Source organism: Electrona antarctica (assembly GCF_951216825.1).
Source record: "Electrona antarctica genome assembly, chromosome: 2".
Classification (NCBI taxonomy): Eukaryota; Metazoa; Chordata; class Actinopteri; order Myctophiformes; family Myctophidae; genus Electrona; species Electrona antarctica.
The window spans coordinates 50136108-50149763 of NC_136807.1; the positions used below are offsets into that span (position 1 = coordinate 50136108).

General features: G+C 43.3%; 1 pseudogene across 1 annotated transcript in view; it reads right to left on the reverse strand.

Annotated features, from left to right (window-relative positions):
• LOC306933939 (actin-related protein 8-like) overlaps nt 1-13656 on the reverse strand; it is a 105476-nt pseudogene that overhangs the window by 72071 nt on the left and 19749 nt on the right. The gene's annotated exons all lie outside the window — the stretch shown is intronic.

Genomic DNA, 13656 nt, shown 5'->3' on the forward strand with positions numbered 1-13656 from the left:
GGCAAATCAAGTGGCAAATCGAGTGGCAAAGTGACTGACAAAGTGAGTTTAACATAGTGTAATGTTGTTTAATGCAATCAGACAGGACTTTTCTGTTTGGATGTATGGGCTGTCAAGGCCAGAAAGTAGTTTTTTGCCACTCAGTGGGCGTTACCGCATCACTTCCGGGTTTGATGATGATGTCACGTGCATACCCTCTATAGGGCCCATATATTCAAATGCTGCCAAACTGTCCAGCCCATTGCACCATTGCACCGCAGGCTCTCCAGATGTATCAATGATACAAATTCGTGAAGCCATTTAGTGGAGCAAGGTACGATAGAGAGTCTTCCACTCAGTATAAAATCATTATTTTGGCTACTAGAGTGCCGAGCACTCTAGTAGCCAAAACCAAGCAGGGCAGCCGGAGCATCCGGAGCAATATTGACACTGTATACTCTGCTGTACCATGAGAATATACAGACCCACAGGAACGCGCCCAGGGGGCCGGGCCGGTTCCGGCGTGCCGCCCTGCGTCCGAAATGGTTGAGAAATGACAGAGTTACCGTGCGGCAGTCCCTCTACTGTACCCTCTACTGTACTGTACTGTCACTGTACTGTACTGGCACACCCGAAAGCATCATATATACAGCTAATATGGTTGCGCACAGGTGGTGAAAAACAACCATGTTATTTTCGTGCTCATACCCAGACACCCAGCCAGCTACCCACTACCCAGCTACCCACCCACACACATAGCTCCGTAAGGGAGTGGTTGCACCACTCAAAAACAAGAGGTGATAACAAAAGGTATCCACGTCACGATACCTGAAGCATGGGGACACGCACAGTTACATACAAAATATGCAAGGGCACACACAAAACAAGAACACACGCACATAAACAGTTATGCAACCTGAACCTTACAGACATTTTCTTCTTATAACCCAAATACTGCTATACTGCCGCTGGGCAGGGTGACGCACGCGCACAGTCGCACACGCATGTTTAATGAGTGTGTACCTGTGTGCCGACCGCCCTAGTACACGCACGCACGCACGCACGCACGCACGCACGCACGCACGCACGCACGCACGCACGCACGCACGCACGCACGCACGCACGCACGCACGCACGCACGCACGCACGCACGCACGCACGCACGCACGCACGCACGCACGCACGCACGCACGCACGCACGCACGCACGCACGCACGCACGCACGCACGCACGCACGCACACACACACACACACACACACACACACACACACACACACACACACACACACACACACACACACACACACACACACACACACACACACACACACACACACACCCCGTCCCCCCGTCTGGGTCAGGCGAATCCAAGCAGGCCTATCTATACTGTATATTTGCCGATCAATAAAAACACTTGGCTCTCAGGGGAGAGACTTCATTAAATCATTAAGAGTTTAGTTTACGCTCTCTGCAAGGATCCACTCCACAGGATCAGCTCTTCTCGTTGCACCACATAAAGTACACGTTTCCTGTTAAGGGAAGAACTACCGGGAGGCAAGAGGCAAGCGCTCTGTGCGCTCTCTCTCTCTCTCATTTTGCCTTATCAAAGCAAACAGCCTACACACACCACCTCAGGGATCTCAGCAGTCCTCTCGGGGGGGTAAGGAAGAGGAGGAGAGGAGCGGAAGGATGGTAGAGAGAGGAGAGAGGTTTCTCGAGGCAAGGAAAAATGATTTAAAGAAGAGTAGATGATGATACAGTATATATGACTCAGTCGGTTTGTAGTGTTTTGCCCTTGGAGTTTGGGTTAATACAGTTCACTGCTGTTGTGTTTGTAGCCTCAAACATTTGTACTGGTGTCAGAAAAAAAGAACAGAAGAAGCGCTACGTTTGATTGATTGAAACTTTTATTTCAGGGGAATCCAATTGAGACCAGGGTCTCTTTTTCAATGGCGCCCTGTATACAAACAAGAACATTTACAGCAATGATTTTACAGTATAAACAAATATAATACACAAGCACATACACACAGAAACAAAACCTTGTAACCAAATATTACAGAAAGCAGGTGCACATGCCTTCCTCTAGTGTGAGTTCAGTTAAGAGTCTTTTAAAAGTAGTACATGAAACAAAAACATTCAACTTCAATTTGTTTTGACAATTATTCCATAAATGTGGAGCATACATCCTGAAGGCAGTGTGATGGCCCCTGGCCATATTTATTATTATTGGAGTTATACTTTTGGTTAATGATAGTATGAGGTGATATTAGTAGTAGGAGGGTATAGAGCCCCGAAGTCTGACGTCACTTTCAGTAGAGGTCGTCAATCTCCAGGTTCATGTATTTGTTTATTTGCATTGAGATCCCCAAACGGCGATTTTAGGTCGCTTCATATAAGAACTGTGTTTGAAAAATAAACCGACCACCTCGGCGTTTCTGTCAGGGGAGTGGCTGTGCGTCGTTAATGATGTCCATTCATATTTGATACAGCCAGTTTCTAGAGAAAATGGAATTAATGTGACCGCAAAAGCCTTGAAACTACATATGAATGCAATGTCGCTGAGCATATACGTCACGCCCAGCTGTCAACATATTGCGTTCCTGAGATTCCTCGTTGACGTAAGCTCAGCTGGTGGTGACTCGACTCGTACTAACCACAATACATTATATATCAATAAAATAAAAATAAAAATAAACGTAATTAACGTTCAGTTTCTGTTGTGCGACGGGCTGCGGGCAGAAGCAGCCTACCCGGAAATGTAGTCTCTGGGTTGTTTGGCTCGTTTCTAACGCTTATTTTGTTACTCTTTGGGTATATTTGTACAGTTCCACCTTCAGTCGATGCTTTATATCCATATGAGTGAAAAGGCCCGGGTGATCGGTTTATTTTTCAAACACAGTTCTTATATGAGGCGATCTAAAATCCCCCTATGGAGAGTACAATGCTTATAAAAACATACATGAACCATGGCGCTCACTGCCCTCTACTGGTAGTAGAGGGCAGTGACGTCAGGACTTCGGTGCTCTATAGTGTTGGTGTGTGTGTGTTCTGTCTTCAGTCCAGGTGGTGAGCTGCAGTGTTCTGTGGAAGAGGCTGGGGTGTTGGCTTCATTGCCATCAATAGTAATTGATGCTCTGGTCACGGAGGCGTGGCCAGGTTCCTTCTCACCTGTGAGGAACTGATCACCCTCAGAGGATTGGTGGCTGCTCTCGTCTCCATGGCAACGCTGAGGTGGCAGGCCCAGCCCTCACTATAAAAGCCAGTCTGAGCCTGACTGTCGCTGGGGAAGGAGGCAATCCTCTTTCCCCCTACCAACTAGTGACTTTGATTTGAATCCCTTCGGAAAGGATTATGTTTGCTTAGTTGTAGTTTGTCATTTGTTGTTGTTAGTCTGAATTTAACTCATTGGTTCAGCTTATGTAAATATTCATTCGTTTATCCACTTTCTGTTAATAAACTATATTTTTGCATAAGCTGCTGCTTCTCATTTCCAACATGTTGCGAGTCTTTGCCCCTAGACACTAAGGGTCGTAACATGTTTTGGTGGCTCGTCCTAAGGCTTTGATAGATTTAAAGGTTTAAAGGTTGGTTGGGGTAATCCGTTGCAAGGTTTGTATTTTGCCTGATTTGGCTTGGTTAGCAGATTGTTAAGGAATTTTGACCATTGGCCATTTCTAAAGTGTAAAATGTTCATGTTTGGTGGTGCTAGAGAGGTAAATATTGGCTACTGTGTTGATGACTCATGGAGGGGGGTATCCTGGAACTGTCACCTGGAGGAGCAGCGGTGAGTACGTCTGAGGGCTTGAATAAGGAGGGGGAGGCGGAGGCTGATGCTTCCTTGTTTGGCCTTCAGGGCCATGGGGTGGGTATTCCCCATGGGTTAAGTACTGAACTGCCAGCAGCAACTGGATAATGTGACTGGGGGGGGGGGAATGCCCTCCATCCCTGAGGGGTGGAATGCTATAATGCATGAGTGTTGTTCGGGTAAATTCCAACAGGTTAACCTGCCTCCCAGTCTGAAGATGCGTCAGTAAGGTCTACTACCCCTGGGGGTGTCTCTGGTACTCCTGAGCCGTTTGACATCAGTGGTCATATATTGCCTTTGTACTGCTGGCTTGAGGTGAGAGTGTATGTTCTTGAAGGTGTTGCTGCCACAGGTAATTGGCCTTAAACTGTGTAGAGCTCGTTATGTTTTTGAAAAGAATCTGCTAACCAGTCATGTTGAGTTTTGCTTAAGAGAAAGTTTGCAATTTGGTGTAATTGGGCAAAATACTCAACTTGTTTATGTGATGAGCAAAAAGTAGAGTATTGCTAAAGCTGCTGTTTGAGCTGACACATTTGTTTTAACATGCCGTCCCATTTTTCACTCTATGCACACTGAAATTTGCTAACCATCTACCGGTCTAAACAAATGTCACGCAAACACTCTGTAATGGTAATGTCTCTTCTGAGGCTCATGTGTGTTATTTTTGCCATGAAAAAAGGCATTTGATTCAGTATTGTGTGGGTTTGTGTAAAGATGACTATAGAGCTCATGTGAAACTCGTTTGGCTCATCAGGGTGACTATTCTTAATCATGTGTTGATGGGGGGGTGTGCCCTGTGCGTCAATTAGTGGGATGTCACTCTGATTTGCATTTGGTGATTAACTTTGCATTAGTGAATTTTGTGAATTTGATGTATCGTTTTGGTCCTTATGCTTGGCTCCTGTTTGTGCGCTCACTGGGGAGGAGACGCACACCACAGGAGAATCGTTGCGTTTTGCCCCATTCAGTGATGGTGTAATCCATCGTAAGGTGTGTGTGTATATATTCAAAAAAAGTGGTTTTGAGTATAATTTCTGTGATTCGTTCATTTTGTGTTGTAAAATGTGCCATTGTTCTGGTCTGTTTGTTCAAATTAATTCTAATATGAGAAAGGTTATGCTATATAACACCACGTACCAAGATGAATTAGTTTTGATTATCCATTAAGGTTTGTCTGACTGGTCAAGCATATCTATATGTTGGTGGGTGTTTTTTTTTCTTTTCTCTCATGACAGGAGACATGTGACATGTGTTCCTTTTGACCCACTCAGTACATTCAGTTGTCATGTATTTGACTAATTCAGTGATTGTGTGTGCAATCAATTCAGTGATTGTGTGATCAATCAATTCGTATTTAGATAATTCTTTCTGTTGCGCACTGAAAGGGTTGTGTGATGCTTTAGATGTTCTGTGATCTATCTTATTGTATGGATTATTATGCTTGAACCATATTGCTTTGTATAGTGTTGTGTTGGCTTTGAAATGTGTCATGAATTCATAAATGAGAAAGGGTACTTGGCCAGTCCTTTTACCCCCACATACTAAGGAGAGTTCAGATGTGTTTTCTTTAATTGCCACTCGGGTTGTCTAGCACACTGGCCACGTTGCACCTCTCTAGGGTGGAAAATGGCTAGGTGTTTACATGTGTTGCAGTGTACCTGAGCATGTTGGATTTAAGATTCTGGAAACATTCTGGGAGAAGAAGTTTTCTTTAGCATGGGGGGTGTGATGGCCCCTGGCCATATTTATTATTATTGGAGTTATACTTGGTTAATGATAGTATGAGGTGATATTAGTAGTAGGAGGGTATTGTGTTGGTGTGTGTGTTCTGTCTTCAGTCCAGGTGGTGAGCTGCAGTGTTCTGTGGAAGAGGCTGGGGTGTTGGCTTCATTGCCATCAATAGTCATTGATGCTCTGGTCACGGAGGCGTGGCCAGGTTCCTTCTCACCTGTGAGGAACTGATCACCCTCAGAGGATTGGTGGCTGCTCTCGTCTCCATGGCAACGCTGAGGTGTGTGACGGGTGTGAATTTTTGAGTAACACGTTGAGTACACGTATGCGCGCACACACAACCAATACTTACTAATTCTTTATACTAATTGTTAAACTCTTTTGAATAAATGTTGCCAAAATTTGAATGTGAGGGCTGAATTGCAGACACACTCTCTCACACACACACACACACACACACACACACACACACACACACACACACACACACACACACACACACACACACACACACACACACACACACACTTCCAAGTACAACTGGACTGAACAGACGTCTGATTGAACCCCAGACGACCCCAGAGCGGCTCCGCAGAGCAACAAAAGGTCAATATGACGGCTGATTAAAGCAGGAACGGGCTCTTCCTTCCTGCCTATGAAAGACGGTACAACTAAAAGGGTGTGTGTGTCTGCGTGCACGTGTGTGTGTGTGTGTGTGCGCGTGTGTGTGTGTGTGTCAGCTCAGGTTGCGTCTGGGCGTGAAGAGTTCATCTGAAATGTGATCCATGGTCACATTAAGAGAATAAAGTTCCTGAATAGGCTGACAGCAGGGCCAGACAGATGAGCCTGAGAATTGGACTATTAAGAACGCCATATCTTTGTGACACGAGGGACTTTCCAGACCTCTAAATGCCCCACTTATTACCTTTGTCTGCTATTTTCAAATACATGGCTTTTGATGATTACAGTTGGGTGCCACCGATATTGTCCCTTATCATTTGACCCATTTAGGCCTGACCTCAAAATTTAAAAAAAATCCTTCTAAATCCTCCAGTTTTCTGAAATAAATATTTTCACGATTTTTCAAAAATAGCAGACCTACAAGCTCGTAGCGCGCCACTCGGTGGCGCGCTATGAGCTTGTAGATCTGCTATTTTTCAATAGCTAAATTATAACTATGGGTAAAACACCAAAAGGGGTTCCCGCCCAAAATGGGTGTAACTGTCCTTTTGCGCAGATCAATAAATAAAGCGTAAACAATGATCTGGTGCCGCCCACTTACAAAACAAACATGGGTAAATTCACCTTCCGCAGCAGCGGCAGCACTGCTATTCAGGTTTGGAATGGCCTGCCCCCTTCCCTTAAAACAAGCAAATCACTGGCCTCCTTTAAAACAGACCTAAAATGTCACCTGTCAGCAGGTCAGAGGGAGAGGAGGTGACTAATTACTGTTTTAGATTCTTGTTCATGACTGTATGTGTGTGAGTGCATGGGACCTGAATGGAAACAAGACCGCAAGGTCTTTCTTCGGAAATCCCTTTGGACCAAAATGCCTGACTGTACATTGTGCTGTTTGCATTTTTTCTTTTGTCTAATAAAATATTCAATCAATCAATCAATCAATGCACACAATAGAGCGTCTCAGTCCCGCCCCCTTTCATGACGACGCCAGGCCCAGGAAATGATTCCCAATGCATTTTTCCCATAGACATTTCAAAAATAATTTATTTAAAGACGGTTACGCCGCGGACAAAGCCAACTCGAGTCGTGACGACTCATGACAACAAACACAATAGAAAGAAGAAGAAAAGAAGAAAAACAACAAAAAAAGTGTTGTAACCTGCCGTTTTTTCTTCTTTTCTAATTATTTGTTCGGCCCAAAAAATTGTGTTTGTTGTCATGATTTGTCACGACAAGAGTTGGCTTTGTCCGCGGCGTAAACGTCTTTAAATAAATACGTTCTGAAAAGTCTATGAGGAAAATGAACGGAGAATCATTTCCTGGGCCCTGGTAGGGGGCGGGACTGCGACGCTATATGCACACTCACATATTACAGACATGAACATTTATCCCTCTATCCCTCCCTCCCTCACATTCACAAGACATGTTCTACATGGCTCGGCCTTTATAGGCCCTTGTATTCCTTAAAATGGATTGTTATAGTACTTGGTAACCTATAAGCAATGGCACTTCTTCTCTACCTTTGTGCACATGGAGTAATGACGCTCATGTTGAACAAACAAACAAAAAATACTATGCCATCTCTTTTCCGTAGCTCTTGCCTTGCACCGCTGTAGGAACTCTATAGGAACACAGATACTGTTGCATATTATTGCCAGGTCCTGACTCACTGTGAGGCATAGTTACCACTCATTCTCACTAGGAACTAGTCTAGTCACTTTAATATCATTTTTGCCATGAATGGTAAATGGTGCATTTATATAGCGCCATTTTATCCAAAGGGTCCACTTCGACACTAACCCAGGTCATCAAAGAACTGAAACCCTTCCTACGATTATAGACTACTTTAAAAATGTATTCCACATTTCTCTGGAATCTGAATAAGAGTGTCAAGTTCTTATCCTCAATAACAAAAACATAATCAGTGAATATGGGACTAATCTTTCTCCCACAGAACCTTCTCTAAAATGCTGCTAAGCCCGGGGGCCACATGCGGCCCCCACCTTCACTTAATGTGGCCTTCAAGTTAATGTCAGAATACTGATATATTGGTTTCAGCTGTTACTTCCACAACATGCAAACATGACCCGCTGTAATTACTTCAGTCTAAACTAGAAAAAGTGCCCTTCTGGGCACAGGTCTCCACCAGGAGGATAGGACTGTGTGAGATTTTTGGCAAAATGTTTAGGATTAATATAAACATGTTTTTGAGGCATTTTGTTCCAAAAATGTGTTTTGCAAAAATCAACCTGTTGGTGGCGCTATAACAGGCCAATGTGAAAAGGGTGGGATATATTCCTCAGCCTAGTAAGAAAATGTGTGAAAGATTTCATGTAAATTGCATGCTGCGTTCATGATTTGAGGCTTTTGTTCAAAACGGGGCAATCGTGCAAACTGTGAAAGCTAATTATAGCCAATTAGGATGGAATAGGAAATATCGGACAGATCCGACTTGAGCACATGACCATAGAGATAGTGTGTAACGATTTGTGAGATTTTTGGACAGAATCTGGAGGAGTAATATCAAAAAATGTGTTTTACAAAAGTCGGCCTCCTGGTGGCACTATAAAAGGCAGATGCGGAAAATGCAGGTCAACGGTTTGTCCTTGGCCTCTAGGGAGTGTGCATGCAACGTTTCACGCAGATCGGTGCAGTTTTAGGTAAAAAATGTGAAAAGCTGCCTCATGGTGGCGGTATAACAGGCCGTTCTGGAAAATGCGGGGCAGAGGTTCATCGTTGGCATCCAGGGAGTGTGTGTGCAAAGTTTGGCATCGACCGGGTTAACGGTGCCGGAGATTAGCTGGTAACAGACGGACGGAAGGACGGACACACACACACACACACACACGGACGGAGTGCAAAACATACTCTCGCCTTCGGCCTGGTGGAGACAATTAGTAGCTCATTGCTTCAACACAAGTATAATTAAAGGCATTTGAAATTACATAAAAATGTTAATTTTCAGGATTCCAATTATTAATAATAATTCGAGATTTCAATTCGAATATAGCAAAAATAGCAGATCTACAAGCTCAAAACGCCGCACTGCGATGCGTTTTGAGCTTGTAGATCTGCTATCTTTGCCACGACAGTGATATGTGGCCCTAGGGAGTGAGTGTGGAAATATAGTGGCCCTCTCCATCGTCAAAGTTGCCCAGCCCTACAGTATGTGTATTAAATCAACAATAAATCCCTTGGAAAACTTACCTCTCTCTGCATGGACTTCACACCCTGGTCCTTATCGATTCATCTGACTGACTGACTCCATGGAAGCGACCACAAGCCTGCCAACAGAATAGAACATTCTATGCCTATGTAGATTTTTGTGTTCACAGACTTACACAAACATTGAATTCCCATTGACAATGAATGGAGAATTTACATGTGGATGAGCAAATCGGCTATTTTTAAAGATTAAATTCACTGTGATCGTAAAAAAAACAAGGGATATTTTTAATCAAATAATATTTCATTGATTGCTATGGCACCAGCCTATTAAGCTTGATTTGCCAAATTCCCCAGTCCCCACACAATCAACTTCGTCAAATTCTCCGCACCTGTCATTTGATTACCATGATGCACCCATCGTTTGCACTCGGGTCTCCACTGACTTTTCGGTTTTACCAGAGCTGTCTATTTCTATTTTTTTTTCTATTTTCTACTTTTATTCGGCTCTAAAATAGGAGTATGAATCGCGCCTTGGCTCTGGGTTTTACCACCGACTGCACAAGGCCTTTCCAGAACCACCAAGCGATGGAGCGCCCTCCTCATCGAGTCATGATTGACCCCTACATTTCGACAATATACACGGTGATTTTTTGCCCAACGGGCATGCTGTTATAATTAATTTTGACGACACACGACAGTGACGACACGACCGACCCAGAACGAGTGGGTTTCAGAGGCTACTGACTCAATCTTATTGTGTATGTATGCAGCCTATATTATATATTAGTTATTTATTATCTATTCTAGTTGCCTATAGTCCGCCAACCACAATACCACCACTAACCACATGCATATTGCATGCAGTTCTTTAACTTCTTAATCTCACCTTACAACGAATCCCTTCAGAGTGGTCTGACTCCGTCTGCAGTTGTTGCTGGCGAGCTTGTGTGTGTGTGCGTGTGCGTGTGTGTGTGCACTGCGTGTGTGTGTGTTGATTGATTGAAATATGTATTAACAGTTTGCAGAATGGGAACATTTCAAAGCACAACTCAATACAAAGACTGTTAGGCCTACTGTGGAGGACAAGCATTACACTTGTTTACAACAGGGTCCACCATTTTCAATTCATCAGAACATTAGAGATGAACACATATACACTAATATATTAAAAAAAATCACACCAGTGTGAAATGAGGGGCGCTCTTGTCATCGTACAATCATCATGGATCATCTCATACTGGCCAATCAGTAGAGCTTTGATATCTTCTGGCCAAGTGCTTAAGTGTCCTTATCGGCCAAGCGCTCCCAACAACACGTGATTGGTTCGCATATATATATATATATATATATATATATATATATATATATATATATATATATATATATGTGTGTGTGTGTGTGTGTGTGTGTGTGTGTGTGTGTGAGATGTTGTGTAAAATGACAATGGTAAGATAGATATTCACATAATGCTACAGTATGTCTGTATGCAGTATAGGCCATTATTCAATATTACCAAAACAATACAGTATGTTCACAGGTAGAGTATTTAGCAATCAATCATAGGCATCACAGGTAGACATTTACATAGGCTAGGTCAGATTCAGACATCCGTCATTCATTGTTGTACATAGATGTGTTGTGTATCATTTGGTGAAATCAAAATAAGACACAAACTGTAAATCCTCAGTATTTCTGAGAATGTATAATTCGGTTACATTTGCACAATCTCAATGTCGAGTTAAAAACAGGATTTTACAGTGCAGGCAAGACAAATGCAGAACTGAGAAACCGACAACATGGAGAAAGATCAAGACACAGATATTCTGTTCCAATTCTAAGTCTATCTTTCTGAGGCTTGTCTAGCCCATTCTGGGCGGGAACCCCTTTTGGTGTTTTAACTAAGCATTATGTTATACTTTAGCTATTGAAAAATAGCAGATCTACAAGCTCATAGCGCGGCACCGAGTGCCACGCTATGAACTTGTAGGTCTGCTATTTTTGAAAAATCGCGAAAATGCGTTTTATTTTGACGTCAGGCCTAAATATAGGCTAGGGAGGAGGCCGCGTTATCTCGGCCCTTGTACAGCTTCTACGGTTATCTGTGAGGAACAAATGAGCCTCCATGTTCTCGTATGCTTTGCTCCAGGATAAAGGTGCATACATAATCACTGATAAATTCATTAGCTGCTGCAGTCGGAATTCAGTGAATTACATTATTCAGTGCATACCAAATTACTAATAACAGTCAAGGTCAGGTCACCCACGATGACAAAGAGTTCCAAAAATCCAAATACGACCCATGAAAACGGGGTAAATACATGCCCTGAATTCAGAATACATAACAGCTGATCTGAATGTCATCATTGCATTCAAAGAATACACAAATGAGGAACTTAAGCATTTGTGACACATAATCAGTGAAGCCTATTTAGCTCATTCCCCAGAATCACATGAGTGCCATTGACCAGCAGTATGGAGTACACCACCCTGATCTCAAATGACACAAAGTCTCATGCAAGCGTCGTTTTTAGTAGAGGAACACACAATGCATTTTAAACCCCATTCCCTGCATTTTAAACCCATTCCCTTGATTGTATCCATCTCCAGACAGAACAGTGTTGTTCCTTGGGCAGGAAAACTAGCTACTGCTGGTTTTCTCTCCTATAGCATTCAGCATTACATGTCTTTTTTTTTGTAACCCATTTTTCAACCCTGTGTCAATTATCTAATGTGATCCTGGGCTCTACACACCCTCCGCCAACCTAGTCCCCATATATGGGGGACATGGGGAGAGCAACGGACTTGAACTCATGCTTCCTTCATCCCTGAGTCTCCAAGTTGCTCCTTTACAACTGACAGGGGGGAGTTTCCCTGGTTGGACGTAGCGCGTGGAACTATAGGAACACGTTATTCCAACCAGTTCCTTTCCCCTCCACCAGGCGCCCCGGCTGGCCAGGGGGAGGCAGTTTAGAGACCATGATTGTGTTCCATGTCTAATGTTTTAGTGAAATAATGACACTAGTAGTTCAATGGCCATTCACTTCCTGATAGGAACCGGGTCGGTCCCCACTTTTGATGCTATGAGCGCATAAGGCACATGGACAATTGCATCTCTATTTTGTGCAGGCGTACAGCGCTGGATATTCAAGCGGTTATTCAGCATTCAATCATCACTAGGTACTTTGAGGTTAAGAGTTTTGCAATTGCAGCACACCGAGAATGTGCCAATGAGGTGACATTATAAAACAGCTTTCTAATCAGCAGCTATGACACATGAACTGGAACAGAACACCTGTCCTTTCTCTGGGCTTAAAGTAGTGCTGCTTATCTAACCCACACTGTACTGCAGTGTCAATGTGGTGCTTTTCTTATTCTATTCATATACTGCCCTCTACTGGCCAACAGCATACACTTGGAAGTTATGCAACCTGGCATAATTGGAGTGTTTTTTTTCCTTCTTTTTTACTGAATATCAAATTCATTTTGAAGTTGTTAACCATGAACATCATGTCTTTCCCAGGCTCAGGTCTTTAAATACAAGATGAAACTCATTACATCATGGCTGAAGCTGAAACACACAGGTATTATAACTTAAGACAAGGTGGGTAAAATAGTCGCCTTTTTTGAAAGCCCATTACAATGTGTGTCAATTCACACTCCGATGGTGGAGCCACGTACTAGAGCTGAGGACTTTGGCCCAAGCCCGTCGGGACCCGAATTTGTCCCATATGTGTTGTGCTTCTGGGTCAGGCTCGGGCTCCAGCGCAGCCCTAGGACAATAGGACCCAGGAGCAACTGTTGTCAGTGTGCAGAAAAAGCCAATAATATTTAATTTAGAGAAAAGGGCTGCTGCTATTTTCAGAAAAGCTTATATATTTTTTAAACGAAGCAATACTGCCTAATCAAAGTTGGTGTTGTGACTTTATTCATTGTCAATTATGCCATTTTTGGACCACAATTCTTATATGAGCCGATTTTAAGATGACCCCATGTTATTCTCCATAGAGAAAAACGTCCATGAACCGGGGGATGAGCGAGTGACGTCAGGACTTCGGCGCTCTATTATGGGTAGTATCAAAAATCCCTGGGGTAGTTACTCAAAAAATACTGACAATTAGCGAGTCCTGCCTACAAGTGCAAACATGCGTTAAACATTTGCTCATCAGATCTGGAGATTATGGCAAGCAAGCATAAGAATGCCCAAGGTTAGGAAAAGGTTTTGGTAAACAAGTCAAGCAAAGTTGAGGATCTCCATTAGTGGTTAGATTGGATTTTAACAACACAATGA